General features: G+C 35.3%; 1 long non-coding RNA gene across 1 annotated transcript; it reads left to right on the top strand.

Moving 5' to 3' along the window:
• Positions 1-1,812: 1,812 nt before the first annotated feature.
• Positions 1,813-4,592, top strand: LOC141629976 (uncharacterized). The gene is made up of 3 exons (XR_012537395.1): positions 1,813-1,895; positions 2,939-3,025; positions 4,352-4,592. It is a non-coding gene; the product is annotated as an uncharacterized LOC141629976 (long non-coding RNA).
• The last annotated feature ends 12,959 nt before the right edge of the window (positions 4,593-17,551 follow it).

A 17,551-nucleotide genomic window follows, 5' to 3' on the forward strand; every position in this document is an offset into this window, starting at 1 on the left:
TGGCAACACCAACTCCAAACGCCACACCTCTCGCTAGTTCATCTTGGCTCCGATCCTTTATGGATCGATGTAAACTTGAAAAGAATGGGTCAAATTTCTCCGATTGGGATGCCCAACTCAAATTGGCCGCCCAAGGTGACGACAAGCTTCGTTACCTTACTGAGGCCTCTCCACCCGAACCTACCACTAGGTCGACCGCCGCCACTAGGGAAGCATATGAGGCTTACCAAAAGGAGTCCGCCGCAATGAAAAATGTCTTAATATTTGCGATGGAGGCGGATCTTCAAAGGAGTGCCTTTAAAATGGGCAATGCTAATGAGATTTACTCCAAGCTTGTGACAATGTTTTCACAAACTCCGCGGATCGTCCAATATGAGGCGGCCGCGACATTCTTTGATCTCGACTTCAAAGAGGGCCAAAAGGTTAGCCCTCATGTGCTCAAACTTATGGAGCTTGTCGAGACATTGAAGATTCAAAAAGTTGAAATCCCCAAAGAACTCATTGTAGATAGGATTCTACACTCCTTGTCTAAAGTGAAAGCGTATGTTCAATTCCGGGTGAATTTTAACATGCAAGACAAGGATGTGTCTCTTGAGGAGTTGCACAAGTTACTTGTGCAAGCCGAGAGGGACATGGGGTTAAATGTGAACCCCCCCAAGGATGTGCTTAACATAAGCACTAAGAGTAAAGGGAAGTTCAAAAAGAATGGGAGAAAGGGCAAGAAGCAAGCTCCCACATTCACCAAAGCTAAGACTTGTGAAGCTAGCACTTCAAAAATCAAGAAGGGTCCTCTTGTTAAATGCCATTATTGTAATGGTATGGGACATTGGAAAAGAAATTGTTCCAAATACCTTGGTGATATTAAGGCTGGAAAGATCACTCCAGTAGGTAAATGACTATCCTTCTTTTATGTTTCTAATTCAACTATGGTATTATGATACAAAGTTGTGATAATGTATCTCCCTTTTTATTGTAAATAGGGCCTCCACCAAGCAAAGACAAGGGAAAGGAAAAGCAAGCATGAGAAACCATCAAGAAGCTAGAGATAGCTTTCATGGAGCTTTGCTTTTCATTGTCTTATTTTAAATTATGTTTTGAATTTTAGAACCTTAAGTTTCCGTGTTCGACATGGAAAGGTATTTTGGATAATGGGTTGTATTTTGGATAATGGTGACTTGGTTTGCAACCCAAGTCACCCGTTTTATCATTTTATCCGCTTGTTCTAAAAATTCATGTAACACCCGTAAATTTCTCATTTTGACATTTAAAATTTATTAAACCGTTTAATCACTTTATTATATATTTTTGAATTACTCGATTTAATTAATTTTATGTCAAACACGATTTTTATAAACGTATTATATAAAAGCTCATTTTTATAAAAATACGTACGATTAAATTATATTTTTAAGGCATGATTTATATAATAATATATGTATACGTATTTTGGTCGGATAATAATAGTGACCATAATAATATTAGTTTCCGTCTCAAGATAATATAAACTCGAGACATTATTCCGTCTAGCTACAGACCGTCACATTTCCACTAGTAAGAACATTCTTAATCTCGACCAATCAAAATTCAACAACACTCATACCCCTACCCACTCACAACCCACACTTATATATTATTATGATTATTATTATATATTATCTTTTTATTTTTATTATTATTATTTATACTAATATTGTGTTGCCTGATGCCGTGTCCTTGCTTTCCCCGCTCTTTCTTCTTCTTCTTTTCAAAAGAGAACCATACAACAGCAGCTAGTAGACAGAGCCGTACACACCATTTTTAACCCGTCTTCAACCTCAGATCCCGCCTTCATTTCTCAACCAAACTCCATTATTTTTGTACCATTAGCTTCCTCGTCCCTTCCTCGTTCTTTTAAGGTAATAAAGTTTGAGTTTTGACTGAGTTTTCAAAAAGGTCGTCTTAAAAGACAGCTCGGTTCTTTATACTTTTCCCCATTTTGTATGCTCAATTTTATTGCGTCAGTACTATCTTTATGCTCGGACTAGCTGGTTGTTTTCAAGAAGTAATTATATTATTTTTGTAGTAGATTCATTGTTTGTGAGACGGGTTAATACCAATGGTATAGCTTAGAGTTGTTTACGAATATTGTTTTAATTTAGTTTCTGAGGCATTTAATTTGGGTCACGAAAAGAATTACAAGGTGATTGGGAGTGCTAAGTATATTATACTAGATGTAAACCGTAAGATAATTGGCGTAGGCAATTTGGTTTGACAGAAATTGTGGGAGACATTATTAAGGCCTAGTGTACAAGATTATTTGGTGCGTATGATTTGTAAATTGAGGCATTGACTCGATAGTTCAGGAGGTTGTCTTTGTTTGTTGAGCAAATTATTGAACTTGTTAGTTCACCATAGCCGAGATGATATTTTTGGGATTTTGGATTTTAGTATTGTAATTTTTGTTGTCGTTCTCTTTGTCCTTGACTCGTGGGTGAGTAGCTTAGAGTCTTACTCTAAGTGTCGAGCACGGTTCTTTGAACCTTTGACAATATCGATATTGAAATTGAGATGGAAATCTGGTTACTGGTATTGAGTAATGAGTAGGAGGGAGTAATGAGAGAGATGGAGTAGAGAGTTGAGATTGAATTAATTATTGGGACGAGAGTGACTATTATAATGTTGGTGTCAGCTTTGAGCGTATAATCAAGATATCTGGTTGTTCGGGTTGTGTTGAGCGGGTATGGGGAGTTAGTTTAGGTACGTGTTTGTGGTTGTGTTAACCCCGTATGGAGGCTGGTTGTTAGGCCGAGTTTGAGGTTTCCATAATAACGTTTGGGCCGTATCTATAAATTGTTTTGACGCTAGTTTGGTTTATTTAAAATATAATTAAATTAATTTCCGTCTCATATTTTATATAACGATAATTCGTTAATATCGTCCCTTCACATAATTATTTTAGGTGACTCATATGTGGTTGAAGATGAAGAGTAATTTTGGGGTTTTAGAAGCTTTCTCAAGTTATTACTGGTCTCTTTGCTAGCTTAAGGTAACTATTCCGAGTTACTCGACGATTTAATGTCACATTGATGTTGTGTTTGTTGTTTGTTAAAGTGTTTAGGAGATTGATAATGTATTACTTTCGTTTCTCACATGATAGAAATTGGAAATAGCATGAGAATGACATTGTGATACATTTTGTGATTTGGGCCAAGGTAGGCCAAGACTCTGAGCTGGGCCAGTTTGACCGAATGAGTTTGGTCAAACTAGGTTTAAACCGGTCAGCCTCGATTTGACCGATGACCCGTCGCGGGACTGGGGTCGAGGGTTTGTCTTTGAGGTGAGATTGGTTGTTATTGGAGGTTTTATGCTATGCCTTGATATTTGTAATTGTCATTTCACATGTTGGTTGTTGGATGAATTGGTTGCCTTATACTTGAGTCTTCTTGTCTGGTTGCCATTTTAGCTTATTCTCATGGATTATGATATTGATGGTTAGCTATAATTTGGTTATTGATGACATTGAGGATATGGTTGGATTGTTTGCTGAATAGACATTTATATAGCCTTTCACATGATAGAATGTTAGCATTACGTGGAAAGTTGGACTCTTTGCCCCTCTTATGGTTAAGTGGGTGTCCTACTGGTCTTAAGTGTTGTAGGCTAAAGCATTCAGTTGGGACTAGGTCCTAGGTGAGTGACTTCGGTCGATGTCATAGATAGGCCCTTATAATCTTTGACGAGTGTATGTTCACAGCTTAATAGCCTTTGTGTCTTAGCTTGGTGGGCTTATATCCAAGTTAGGGCATGACCTCCTGACGTACTCTTAGAAGTATGTGGTCAGCTTAAGTACTAGCCAACCCTTTGGTGGACTCCTTAGGGGTACTCATGTGTGTGATCATGGGTCTTGGATGCGTTTCTGCATGTCGCTAGGTCTGCGCAGGTTTAGGACTAGGGTGTTTACCTTACCTCGTGGTATAGACTCGAGTTACAGAGTGACTATTGACTGTACTAGGAACTTATGCTTGTCTCTAGATATATTGTCCTTTCTTGTTTGATGATTCTATGAATCATAGAAGGTGAGATGCAAGCCGGCTATGGTTGATAGAGTTTGGATTCCCGGATGTTATGTGATTCACATGATAGTGCAGTATGAGTCGGTCTAGTATTCACATGCTAGGACTATGTGTTGTTATATTGTTGTTCACATGATAAGCACGATTGTCTAGCATTTATATGCTAAGGCTATGTGTGATTCGTATTCATATTCTTATGTTTACATGTTATAGTAATTATGACATTTCGTGGCTGAGAGAACTCGGAGTTACTCCCCACTGACTGTGGCTTTCGTATTTGTATAAAATGCGAATGACAGGTAGGTGATGCATATATGGGGTACATGGACGAGCTAGCGAGCAAAGTAACCTTGGGACCTAGATTGACTTTATTATATTGTGACCCTTAAATACTTTTTATGTCATATACTTTTAGGGACATATGTCTCCCTTTCTCATATTTGGGTTGTATAACTTTGTTTCGCGACTTTAGCGATATTTCATTCATGAGATTTATTTTGGACCTTGCATGTTTGACACCTTCCCATTTGGATATTTTTATAACAGGTTCAGGTTTCGTTTTCGGTTTTAAAAATTACAGGTTTTTACCCAAATGAACCTATTACAAACATATCCATGCAGTTTTTATCTAGATTTATGTGTTTACTTTTCCACAATAAACGAGGGTGTCACAGTTGGTATCAGAGCATATTTGCTCCCGACGCACGTTTGTGCACCCCAATATAAATAACTTGACCTTAAAATAATAAACTTGAGAGATGGGTAGGATGGGTAGACTTAGGACCTTATGTTGTAGTCTCTTTGTGATTGCTCTTTGTTAGGTACTAACATGTTTGTTGATTGTCATTTTATAATTGTTGTGCCCTTGGATCAATAACCGTGAACTTATCAACGTGAAGATCAAGACATGGTGCCTATTGCCAGAAATGGAAGATTTGTTCAACTTTGAAGAATGCCTCTACTTCCTCGAAGATGTTTCTCATTCTTTATGTACCTTGCTCTGTTCTTTACTTCTTAATGCTTAATCCTTCTTCTAAATCCTCTTTTCTTTCTCCTTGTGAGTCACTCTTGTATTTCCTAACTTGTCAATTGTTCCTTGCTTATCCTTCCTTAACGTCTTTTGATAATACTATTTCTTTTGAGAAATGTTGACCTTGGTTGGAAATTATGACCTTTGAAGAGATTGTTTGTGTTTGACCCTTTCCTGGTTTTGAGAGGATTTGATGTTGGAAAGACTTAGGTAGTGCGATAAGACATACTTGATGGTTCTTATACCTATAGATCCTTGATAAAGTGAATACGTTGGATTGGTGGATTTTGTGTCTCAAGTGTGAGTTGCATTGGTTACTAAGGTTATGGAACATGGCATTGTTGTTTATGGTTGGGATACTAGTGCTTAGTACTTGACTTAAAATGGATGAAACTAAATGGTGGATTTTAGGATATAAGATTGACTAAGTAGTCGAGTTTGTGATTGGCTCCCATAATCACTTTGGATATGAGGGTTTGATAATGGATATGTTACCGTGTGAGAAATGTTAAATATGGGATTACTAGTTGGTTTTAGGAAGTGATATTGATTACTACTTGAGGTATGGTATGAGAGTGAGAGTAAGCTACATTATTGGGAAGTTTTAGCACCTGTTTTAATAACTAGAAAGGGTAAAGGTATGGTTGACACCAATTGTTAGGTTAAAGAACATAGTTTCAATTTATGGTTTTAGGAACTTTGAGGTGATAAAGTGTTGTTACAATTAAGACCTTGTTTCTTGGGAATTTGATGGTAAGTAAGTTTTAGGATGTCAAATTTGAAAGAATACTCCTTGGGATGTTGATGACCATAATGGATTGGTGATGTGATTTGGTATTAGTTGGCTCTTGAGAGTTCTTGAGTTGAGAGAGACTTAGTATTGAGAAGAATTTGTTAACCCTATAGTTTTATAGACCTTGAGGTCGCATTGAGTACTTGAGATGATGGGATGATGTTGTAGCTGAATGTAGTTCCGCTTTTGGGAATCCTTAATAAGTAAGAGGATAGAGAAACTTGAGATCCTATTGATTTTTTCAGATTTTGGGGTTGGTATGTTACTACCTTGTTTTGAAATGAGAACCTTGTGGAATATTTGAGGAACCTTCTCTTGGAGTTTAGAGCTTGGTATTGGGATTCTTGATTGAAGGTTTACTTTTTTGAGGAACCCATAGTTGACACTAGTTGGATACGAATATAGCTTTGTTGGAAGCCTTGAACTTAGGCTTGCGAAAGTTGTTTCTGGATGTTTGAGGATTTGGAGCGATGAGATCACACTTATAGTGGAGTACCTTGTTTCAAGGAATAGATTAGGATGAGGTAACATAAGCGATTGAGGAAACCCTTGGGAGTGATGTGGTTATGAGTTTTGTTGTTAGGAAGTTTTCGGAACCGTTTTGAGTGATGTTGTTGGAGATAAGAGTGTCTGGCGTTTCCTTGTTGTCTTATTTCCCTTTCTCCCCGATCATAAGCGTTACCGTTCATACCTCATTTCCTCGCTTCATCTTGCTCCTCCTTTAAGTTTGACACTCGTATCTTGTGAAACTCTGTCTTTGACATCCTTGTAATTTTGACTTCAATTTTTACCCTATGAAATTCATTATAGCTCTCTTGTGGCTTAAGTTTGAGCTCTCTTAACATACTTTGTTTTTATGCTATCTAAGTTACTTTCCTTTTTGTACAACTTCTAAACTTTCAAGCTACCAGTTTCGATTCATTCTTAAAAGTTTGTGTCACTTCTGCAAACCTAACCTATTTTTGAAGACTTGAAAATGAAAATTTGATTTAGTTCCCTATTCCTTCCTTGAATATAAACTCATTTATCGTAATTTTAATTACTAGACCCGAGATTTCGTTAAGTTTTGTCCAATTTCTGTTAACTTTGATCTATTTATGACTTCTTTGTCAAAGTTTAATGTTACATTTTCAGGGATTTGGCCCCCAATTGGGTTTAAAAGTGAAACCTTTATTTCTATTTTGGCTTCTTGCAAAAGAAAATTTGAGTAGATTACCTTTCTCTTATTTTGATTTTAACGTTGATCGGATGTTAGAACTAGTTATTGGAGACGTTTGATAACTTGTTCTACGCTTTTCGGCGAATAGTTTTTGTTTTAAATTTGTCTCTGACTTGGAAAGTTAGCGTTCTTGTGTGCACGACAAGAGCATTTCCGTTTCATGAATGAGACTTATATTTTTGAAAACTCTTCATTAATGTTTTTCTTTTGAAGGTATTTTGATCTTTGGTTTATACAAATGATTTGCCTTTTTGACCTTATCTTTGATTTGGAATGTGATGTTCTTCAATACGTAACGAGAACACATCCGTTCCTCTGATGAGAGTCTGGTTCTGTCGGAAAATTTTTAGTTGAAGTTCTTGAAAGAATTTTGATTCTTACGATAAGTGACCTTTTAAATGTTTTAGTTACCGATTTCAATTCCACTTTTATTTTCATAACCTTTCATTTCTACTTTCAAGTTTCGAGGATGAAACTTTTTTAAAAGGTGGGGTGATTGTAACACCCGTAAATTTCTCATTTTGACATTTAAAATTTATTAAACCGTTTAATCACTTTATTATATATTTTTGAATTACTCGATTTAATTAATTTTATGTCAAACACGATTTTTATAAACGTATTATATAAAAGCTCATTTTTATAAAAATACGTACGATTAAATTATATTTTTAAGGCATGATTTATATAATAATATATGTATACGTATTTTGGTCGGATAATAATAGTGACCATAATAATATTAGTTTCCGTCTCAAGATAATATAAACTCGAGACATTATTCCGTCTAGCTACAGACCGTCACATTTCCACTAGTAAGAACATTCTTAATCTCGACCAATCAAAATTCAACAACACTCATACCCCTACCCACTCACAACCCACACTTATATATTATTATGATTATTATTATATATTATCTTTTTATTTTTATTATTATTATTTATACTAATATTGTGTTGCCTGATGTCGTGTCCTTGCTTTCCCCGCTCTTTCTTCTTCTTCTTTTCAAAAGAGAACCATACAACAGCAGCTAGTAGACAGAGCCGTACACACCATTTTTAACCCGTCTTCAACCTCAGATCCCGCCTTCATTTCTCAACCAAACTCCATTATTTTTGTACCATTAGCTTCCTCGTCCCTTCCTCGTTCTTTTAGGGTAATAAAGTTTGAGTTTTGACTGAGTTTTCAAAAAGGTCGTCTTAAAAGACAGCTCGGTTCTTTATACTTTTCCCCATTTTGTATGCTCAATTTTATTGCGTCAAGATTATCTTTATGCTCGGACTAGCTGGTTGTTTTCAAGAAGTAATTATATTATTTTTGTAGTAGATTCATTGTTTGTGAGACGGGTTAATACCAATGGTATAGCTTAGAGTTGTTTACGAATATTGTTTTAATTTAGTTTCTGAGGCATTTAATTTGGGTCACGAAAAGAATTACAAGGTGATTGGGAGTGCTAAGTATATTATACTAGATGTAAACGGTAAGATAATTGGCGTAGGCAATTTGGTTTGACAGAAATTGTGGGAGACATTATTAAGGCCTAGTGTACAAGATTATTTGGTGCGTATGATTTGTAAATTGAGGCATTGACTCGATAGTTCAGGAGGTTGTCTTTGTTTGTTGAGCAAATTATTGAACTTGTTAGTTCACCATAGCCGAGATGAGATTTTTGGGATTTTGGATTTTAGTATTGTAATTTTTGTTGTCGTTCTCTTTGTCCTTGACTCGTGGGTGAGTAGCTTAGAGTCTTACTCTAAGTGTCGAGCACGGTTCTTTGAACCTTTGACAATATCGATATTGAAATTGAGATGGAAATCTGGTTACTGGTATTGAGTAATGAGTAGGAGGGAGTAATGAGAGAGATGGAGTGGAGAGTTGAGATTGAATTAATTATTGGGACGAGAGTGACTATTATAATGTTGGTGTCAGCTTTGAGCGTATAATCAAGATATCTGGTTGTTCGGGTTGTGTTGAGCGGGTATGGGGAGTTAGTTTAGGTACGTGTTTGTGGTTGTGTTAACCCCGTATGGAGGCTGGTTGTTAGGCCGAGTTTGAGGTTGCCATAATAACGTTTGGGCCGTATCTATAAATTGTTTTGACGCTAGTTTGGTTTATTTAAAATATAATTAAATTAATTTCCGTCTCATATTTTATATAACGATAATTCGTTAATATCGTCCCTTCACATAATTATTTTAGGTGACTCATATGTGGTTGAAGATGAAGAGTAATTTTGGGGTTTTAGAAGCTTTCTCAAGTTATTACTGGTCTCTTTGCTAGCTTAAGGTAACTATTCCGAGTTACTCGACGATTTAATGTCACATTGATGTTGTGTTTGTTGTTTGTTAAAGTGTTTAGGAGATTGATAATGTATTACTTTCGTTTCTCACATGATAGAAATTGGAAATAGCATGAGAATGACATTGTGATACATTTTGTGATTTGGGCCAAGGTAGGCCAAGACTCTCTGAGCTGGGCCAGTTTGACCGAATGAGTTTGGTCAAACTAGGTTTAAACCGGTCAGCCTCGATTTGACCGATGACCCGTCGCGGGACTGGGGTCGAGGGTTTGTCTTTGAGGTGAGATTGGTTGTTATTGGAGGTTTTATGCTATGCCTTGATCTTTGTAATTGTCATTTCACATGTTGGTTGTTGGATGAATTGGTTGCCTTATACTTGAGTCTTCTTGTCTGGTTGCCATTTTAGCTTATTCTCATGGATTATGATATTGATGGTTAGCTATAATTTGGTTATTGATGACATTGAGGATATGGTTGGATTGTTTGCTGAATAGACATTTATATAGCCTTTCACATGATAGAATGTTAGCATTACGTGGAAAGTTGGACTCTTTGCCCCTCTTATGGTTAAGTGGGTGTCCTACTGGTCTTAAGTGTTGTAGGCTAAAGCATTCAGTTGGGACTAGGTCCTAGGTGAGTGACTTCGGTCGATGTCATAGATAGGCCCTTATAGTCTTTGACGAGTGTATGTTCACAGCTTAATAGCCTTTGTGTCTTAGCTTGGTGGGCTTATATCCAAGTTAGGGCATGACCTCCTGACGTACTCTTAGAAGTATGTGGTCAGCTTAAGTACTAGCCAACCCTTTGGTGGACTCCTTAGGGGTACTCATGTGTGTGATCATGGGTCTTGGATGCGTTTCCGCATATCGCTAGGTCTGCGCAGGTTTAGGACTAGGGTGTTTACCTTACCTCGTGGTATAGACTCGAGTTACAGAGTGACTATTGATTGTACTCGGAACTTATGCTTGTCTCTAGATATATTGTCCTTTCTTGTTTGATGATTCTATGAATCATAGAAGGTGAGATGCAAGCCGGCTATGGTTGATAGAGTTTGGATTCCCGGATGTTATGTGATTCACATGATAGTGCAGTATGAGTCGGTCTAGTATTCACATGCTAGGACTATGTGTTGTTATATTGTTGTTCACATGATAAGCACGATTGTCTAGCATTTATATGCTAAGGCTATGTGTGATTCGTATTCATATTCTTATGTTTACATGTTATAGTAATTATGACATTTCGTGGTCGGGAGAACTCGAGTTACTCCCCACCGATCGTGGCTTTCGTATTTGTATAAAATGCGAATGACAGGTAGGTGATGCATATATGGGGTACATGGACGAGCTAGCGAGCAAAGTAACCTTGGGACCTAGATTGACTTTATTATATTGTGACCCTTAAATACTTTTTATGTCATATACTTTTAGGGACATATGTCTCCCTTTCTCATATTTGGGTTGTATAACTTTGTTTCGCGACTTTAGCGATATTTCATTCATGAGATTTATTTTGGACCTTGCATGTTTGACACCTTCCCATTTGGATATTTTTATAACAGGTTCAGGTTTCGTTTTCGGTTTTAAAAATTACAGGTTTTTACCCAAATGAACCTATTACAAACATATCCATGCAGTTTTTATCTAGATTTATGTGTTTACTTTTCCGCAATAAACGAGGGTGTCACAATTCATGTTTAAATGCTTGCTCTTAGAAACATAAGATTATTCACTGAAAATGATCTAATAGACAAATATAATGACGGGTTTCATTATATGTCCACATGCTTGAGGCTTGTGTATGATCATTTATAAAGCGATTTTGAGTCTATGAACTCTCTTAAAGGAATGTCAATCACCAAGTACACATATGAAATCTATAACTATTAGTCTATCTATGAGATAGTTCTCCTTATACTTCAACATCATTATTTGTGTCTCATATGCTATCTTTGAATATATAGTGTATTTATTCTAAAGATAAAGTGGGAGAAAAATGAGGACACAACACACAAGGCAAGATAAAATTGTGAAAATTGTGTACTTGTGTAAATGAAGATCTACGCAAGAGAGAATGATTTGAATGAAGGTATATCTATTTACATAGTATACCGAATAGATGAGATCTATGGTCTCAAGTTAGTTCTATATGACTAAAGAGACCAAGTGAAGTAATCATAAGAGTATATTCTCAAGATAACTACACGAGGAGACCAAAAGAAAGTTTTGGAAGAAAAATGACTAATGAAAAGTCTTAACAAGTTTTTGACTAAGTTTATGAGAATTTTGACCAATAGTTTCAACCTTGAGATTTACTTAAGAGCCTAAATGAATCATAGTAACATACTAGTTATGATCGAGTTGCAAAAGATTGATATACCGATATCTTCAATGGCCAAGTTTTAACCACGCAAATGTCATTACTTAACCTCATTATGAAATGGTTAAACCTCCTTCGGAAAGGGTATTTCGAAGGACGTGTTCTAGATATTATTTATATTCAAATAATGACATCGCTACGCATCATTATGATATGTGAGACTTAGAGATTAAAATCTTTTCATAAGGTTAAGATAAGACCACTTCAAAATAGGTATTTTGAAAGGATATGATGGGAACATATATGGTTTTATCTTAATAACTTGGCAATGCAATTTATATTTCAATTCTTAAAAGTTTCGATTGAGAAGTCAATTTCGAAATATATGGAATTGAGTAGGAGTTAGGAAATTATCATGTGAAGACATGGAATTTAGTGGGAGCTATCATCCTCTGAATGTTTACAACTCACCACTCGTTAAAGAATGACGAGCGAACACCTTCCTTCTTAGAGGAAGTTTTGGGTTTTCAATTCTGGATGAAAATGGACAATGATGAATCCAATTACATCAAAGGATGTTGGATTAGTATTAAGAGATACACATCGTATCAACATTCACATAGGTTATTCATGTAGATGAAAATGGAATTGCCATTAGCAGTCATGGTCGTTCATTGAACCTATGAACGGTTGATCTCATGATTATTAGTAACTAATGTTTCCGCCATTAGAATAATCATTCACATGTCCAATGATGAATCATATGCATAAGAGCATGATGATTCATTGGTAAGCCACAATAGAAACGTCATGAATTCTCAAGTAGAATCCGATGAGCGATTTCGGTGTTTGTCAGAATGCTGTTATATGTGTCAAGAGGTTGCGCATATTAATGAAAATCCGAGCACATGCAAGGATTTATGAGAATCCTAAACCTTTCAAGCTAGAAAGAGAAATAAGAAGTTTTGGAAAGATACTTAGTTGAATAAGAAGTTACTCAAAACTAATCTTTTCTAACTATGATAGGACTTGTGAGAAGTGCTAGGCCAATCGTCTTGCCAAATTGTTGCAAGACTCTACAGAACATATACCTAGTGCATTGTGTGTGGATGGAGTACTTGATCAGTACAAGTTATATCATTCATCACAAATTCGTTCGTTATGTGATAATCGATAAGGAAGTTCTTTCAAGTTAAAGAACCAAAACCAAGGTCGGGAACCTTGATGTGTACTTGGTAAGATTCATGCTATGAGAGAGAACATGAATGTAAAGGAAATTTTAAGTGTAAGAACTTTGAACACATGGACACATGGCATGTTAAACTTCTATTGCAATCAATAAGTGTTTACACTTACGATATACATCACAAGGTTGTAATATGATATTGACTACCCGAGTGTGATGTCGACATTTGTCGTTTGAGTTATTATTAACTCACCATGTACATTATTATATCCAAACGGGTTGTGGAGATAATTGAACCCCGTTAAAGTGAACACGGATTAACATTGTATTTGCCCATAGTTACTTACATGAGGTGACGTCTCGAAGTGACTAGAGTGTGATGCGATTGATGGCAAGTTCAAGTGCCATAGAGTCATGTGAGATGACTAGTCGATCACATAGGAAGACTGTTAGGAACATTTTGTCGGGCCTAATGACCGCTTATAGAGTTCTGGCAAATTTATATAGCCTGGTCGTGGCGAGAGCTACTATAGTATTCAAATGAGTCGATTCTTTTGACTAAAGACTATTCGCCTAAGATGGCACAGTTTCAGATTAACTTTGATTTGTGTTACTACGACCTTCGTAAATGGGGTCAAATGGGCATATTTTGGGTTATGATGGCTGTGGCTAGTCGAAGGGAATGAGTGCGATAGGAATTGTCCACCCCTAATCAGGGTTATAACAATATCTCAGGGCCACTCGAGGAGTAAAGAACTGGAAATGCGTGGCCACGCTCGGAAAGTATCTATGATAGATAAGTCCGGTCAATCAGTTATTCTCCAGATCGAGGAAACCACTCTCGATATGATCACTTGCAAGTACGATCTGAAAGACACCTTGCATTGAGTGGGAGATATTAATAGGACAAGAGAATTGGTGATGCACACTTGTCGAGGACAAGTGGGAGATTGTTGGAATATGTGTCCTCCGACAATAATGCGATCACGACTGTTGATCATGATGATCACATGTTTAAATCTCATTATAAAGAATACAATTGGGAAGTAATATTTTTACTGTCAACTGGTCAACATATATCGGTAATGATTGGCTGACTAGAGTTTGACATTACTGTCGTGCGACGGTGGTGATTAGTTGATCCCCTTGGTCATACCTATAGGGCAACACTCTTAATTGATTATTTAATTAATCGTATAATGTTACGAGTTAATTAAATTTCTTGAAAATTGAAGGACGATTTTGGAAGTAAAATTTACGTATCACATTGTAATGTGATTAAATGAGATACGGTCTGAGTAATTGAATCGTATCATTACTCGGATGAAATAATTGTTTAAAGTAACAATTGAATTGAATGAATTATTATAAATACAATCTGTTGTGATTTATAAGTGGTAAAATATTTTGGCACTAGTAATTATGAAATTACTAAGTCGATTTTTGTATGTGACGTATTTTTATTAATACGTTGATTTTTAATATGTTAAAAATACATAACAAGTTTATGTAACATATGACATGTGACATAAGACAAATTGACAAAAATAAAATGGATCCTATGTTATCCAAATTACCGAAAATTGGAGATGGTTTAAGCAAATATTGTGTTTGTTTAATTAGTGGAAAACATAATGATTGTTTGCTTTAGTAGCCATGCAACCCTATTGTTTATTGTGAAGAACAATCTATGCATGCATTGGCTCCCCTTTGGCCTTTCTCCCACCCGGTTTTATGAAGAGGAAAACCACTTGGTTTTTCCTCTTAATTTTACCTAATATACAATAATGTTATGGCATTATTCATTCATACTTTCACTCATCTAAAATAAGAGTTTTAGAGAGATAAAAAGCTCCCATTCTTCCTCCTCCAAAAACCGAAATATTAAGTGTTATATATAATATTTTGGGTCATTTTTCTACAAGATTAATATTATACTAGTTCATATAATATTAATTTTTATTAAGAGTAAGCCTTGGGTATAAAGCTTAGGGAGAGATCCTACACTTGGATCTTAGTTCTTCCATTAAAGGAAAGCGCAAGAAAAAGAGAGAAAGGTGATCTCTCTTGTGCCCATAATCCGAAATCTCAATGTAAGGATGATTTCTTCTTTATTTTGCTAATTAGTTTGCATGCATAAGATCCATCTTTAATTTTATGACAAATTAAATTAAAACATATATGAATATGTAAGTATATAGATCTACTTTTCCTTCACTATATACACAAATGATTTCGAAATATGTTTAAAGAATTTTATCCTTTGAAAAATGATTTTAAAAACTTGATAGGCTATCGCACACCTATGCAAAGATAAAATTTATACCCTAGACAACAAATGAATGTAGTACTTAGGGGTCGAACCCAAAGGAGACGGGAGTTATTAATTAATTGTTATGGATTGAATTTTACCTTGGTCGATTACGTTTGAATTGGTTTGGGTTGAAGTGATAAAACAATAATAAATGAAATGTCTAGGGAGGTCGGGTCACACATGCTAATTATGTAAATGCTCATGTCAAGTTAGGAAGTTGATTTTACGATAAATGTTTAGGCTTAAAGACACCCACCTTACGATATTAGTGTCAACCATAGACCGGGTCCTAGAGAAACTCTCGTCCATGACTAGGTCGTCCTACTACACATGCTTTGTCTTAATTAAATTCCGTGCCTCTCGACTTTTAGAATGAATGAACAAACTTAATCAATGAATAAGGCCTTTAAACATAGATTAAACGTGATGATGCAAACATGTGATAGAAACAATTTATTACTTAGTCATGCATGGTTTTCCTTACTCCTTAGACAAATGCAACTACTCTAACATGGTGGAAATATAAATTAAACTAATGATAAATAAAATGGAAAACATAATGAAAATATAAATAAGAAATTACCTTATTGGAAATGGAAATGGAAATAAAGAACAATACTTGTAATATAAATAACTTGTAAATGTAAATTGTTTTATAACTTGTAATGTAAATAGGAAATGTAAATAACATAAATTAAATCTAAACTAAGAGCTAACCTAAACTAACTACTAAATTTAGAGAGAATTTCTATGTAAAAGTGTGTAGAAAGATGGTGTGTAGTGTGTGAGATTAACATCTCTTATATAGGAAATAAGGGAGTAAACTTTGTAGAGGAATCCCAAAATGTCATCCTAAACACACTCTTAATTTTTCTTCAATTCTTAAGTAATTGCCAAAAGGAATCCCATGCAAATTCTTAATGCCTCTTTAATCACATGGTTAAATGTGATATTAGCATCCAAAGCTTTTCTTAGCATCCAATATTTTCCACCATAATTTGGACTTTGAATTTGGGCTTGACTTGCATATTGACTTTGCTTGCATTTTCATTTTGATCCAACACTTTCTTCTTGCAAAATCCATGCACTTCCAACACTTAGTCCAATCTTGCTCTCATACTTAGCCTTGCTTCTAGTGTTAGCACATTTTATAGTACTTTAGCTCATTTAGCTCATTTTCCTACAAAACACACTTGAACACACAATTGCACTAGAAACACAATATTAGCTTAAAAACACTTTGATAAGTGCTAAATGATATATAAAATCAAACTAATATGAGGGGTTAAAATGTATAAAATATGCACTTATCAAAACTATTAAAATCGTGCCATTAAAATGCTACCTAAAGTTATAGTAGAAACAACTATAACTTTAAGTTTGGTTAGTAAAGTTATAGGTGAAATATCTATAACTTTACTTTCCCAATACTCTTATCTTAAGATACCGTCATTAGATGAAGACCTATACTAACTAATCTTCCTGGAGATCTTCAGTAAAGGATCTTCTCTTTATCTTGACCAAAAGCTCTTCATCTTGAGCTTTGTTAAAGACTTGATCTAGCCTTTTACTTGAATGATCATCATACTTGAAACTAGTTACAGTTGCTTATGATGCTTTAAGAACCTTCAATGTTATAGCTCAAGCTGCTATAACATGACTTGAATGATGCTTCACAAATCTTCAATGTTATAGCTAAGAGAGCTATAACATTACTTGCTAAACTTGTAATCCTAAGTTATTCTAACAAAGACTAAACAAACGATTACAAGCAAGAGTATATATAAAATGAAGCACACACTTGTCATTATCAAAACTTAATCGTATATCTATATGGTTCAACGGAATATTTAGAAAACGTTATAATACGTGTTAAAAATGGGTATTTGAACCCGGTTTGATTTTGAAAGGGTCGTTTAGACCGCATTTGTTGATTTGAAGAACTAGACTCGAATAATCATCATTATTTGATAATATTCGGTGTCGGGTTCGGTTTGACAAGCTTGACATGAATAGTTTTGAAAATGATTATGGACTAATTGTTTTAAGTCCATTTTTAATGTAATTAGTCGATACTCATCATCGTACCCGGGTTAAAATCCGGCATGGTATGTATAACCAAGGATGACTTTGTGTTGGAGACTAATATGTTTGTTTGAAAAATGTAAAGAAATGAAATAAAAGGCTTTAAAATAACTTTTAAGTGTCATTAACCAAATATTATCACCGAAACACGGATTTAACCATCATGGTATGAGGAACCAAGGGTGAAAAATGTTTTATGGTTAAAACATGTGAAATGAAAAAAAAAGGTTTTGAAAATACTTGAAATGGTA

This window comes from Silene latifolia, chromosome 2 (assembly GCF_048544455.1).
Source record: "Silene latifolia isolate original U9 population chromosome 2, ASM4854445v1, whole genome shotgun sequence".
NCBI classification, from domain to species: domain Eukaryota; kingdom Viridiplantae; phylum Streptophyta; class Magnoliopsida; order Caryophyllales; family Caryophyllaceae; genus Silene; species Silene latifolia.